Genomic DNA, 1478 nt, shown 5'->3' with positions numbered 1-1478 from the left:
TAAAGTGTTCTTTGTGCTCTTTCCAATTAGGATTCAATTGATTTGCACATCACTGCATTCTGTTTTTATTGACATTTCAGCATCTCAACGTTTCCGGAAACGGCTCTTGTAGGTTTTAGCCTAAAAGCCCTTCAAAACACTATTGTAAAACACACTCTCAGGCGCGAGGCAGTGTGTTCATAACCATTTTACGCAAACGTTTTGGTGGAATAGCTTTCAATGCCAATAAACAGCTTCAAACATGTTTCCTTCACTGTGCACTTCCGGTTTTCTTTATCTAGAAAGAGACAAATCAAACCAAACTTAGACGTTTATTTTTGCACATAAAAAAAAACAACTGGGAAAATAAATAGAGTTCAACTACATTAAAAAAAGTGACTTCCGGGAAGGCTTTGTGTTGTGAGCATTTGACTGGATGAATGCAAATGTTTTGGCTGGAACTGTTTCAGAGCTGGGGGCAGACTGTAAAGCCCTCCAAGAGAAGCATGACACCGGGCATCGAGCCTTTAGATCATACAAGCTGTGTCAGCAATGGGAGCACTATTTGAAATTCACTGAATTCCCTGTCTGATGCTGACAAGTGTGACACGGTGGTGCATCAGGGAGTGTCGCTCCCACACAGCTCCGGGATTCAGGACTGTGGGTTAATGGCCTGCCTGGGGTGAGGAGTTTTGTATGTTCTTTCCGTGTCTGCGTGGGTTTCTTCCGTCACTCAGCGTGTGAGTGACTGTGAAAGTGTGTACAGTGTTCTGTGATAGACTGTGGCGCCAGCGCCCTAATAAACATCTATTGTCACACGTCCTAAATTGGAAACATTTAAATGCACAGTTGCTACTTTAAAACGTGGCCTGCCTAAAAGTTATGCCTCCTTTGTACCGCCTAACACGTATAACTCCCCAGAAACCGCACTGGAAGCTTACGTTCACGCCAACCAAACTTTTGCAAACCTTTGCAACATCTTACATAATTAGCAGCTATTTTGAAGCGTTTTAAAAAAAAGAGAATTTACGCGTTATAACGCAGAACTCTTTGTGTAGAAATTCTTGCGTGGAAGGTAAAAAGTGAATCAAGTAAAGGGTTTTTTTGGAAACTTTGTTAAAGTTTCCGCGCTTGAATGTGTTGGTGTCACCGGATTAAAGACCCAGTCCTTGATCCGGGTTTCCCCCGCGTGCTGACAGTCCTTAATCTCCCTATGCGCCTCCTCTTACTCTAGTCTCTTAGCCAATCAGCAAGCGGATCTCACACGCTGGAAGTGACGGAAGCGATGACGGCCAATTTAAAACCGTATCCTGCCGCCAGGATTACGTTCATATCAGTCCCTCGCGAGCCACGTCCGAAGCCAAACTGAAAATATGATATTTATTTTGTTTTTAATCAACCGGCACATTCCAATGTAAGAAGAAAAATAATAATAGCCATATTAGCTAGCTAGCTAGCTAGCTAGTACTGTCCCAAGCACTGGAGCACTGGTGTGTGGC

This window comes from Hoplias malabaricus, chromosome 9 (genome assembly GCF_029633855.1).
Source record: "Hoplias malabaricus isolate fHopMal1 chromosome 9, fHopMal1.hap1, whole genome shotgun sequence".
NCBI lineage: Eukaryota > Metazoa > Chordata > Actinopteri > Characiformes > Erythrinidae > Hoplias > Hoplias malabaricus.
This window is presented reverse-complemented; position numbering follows the sequence as displayed.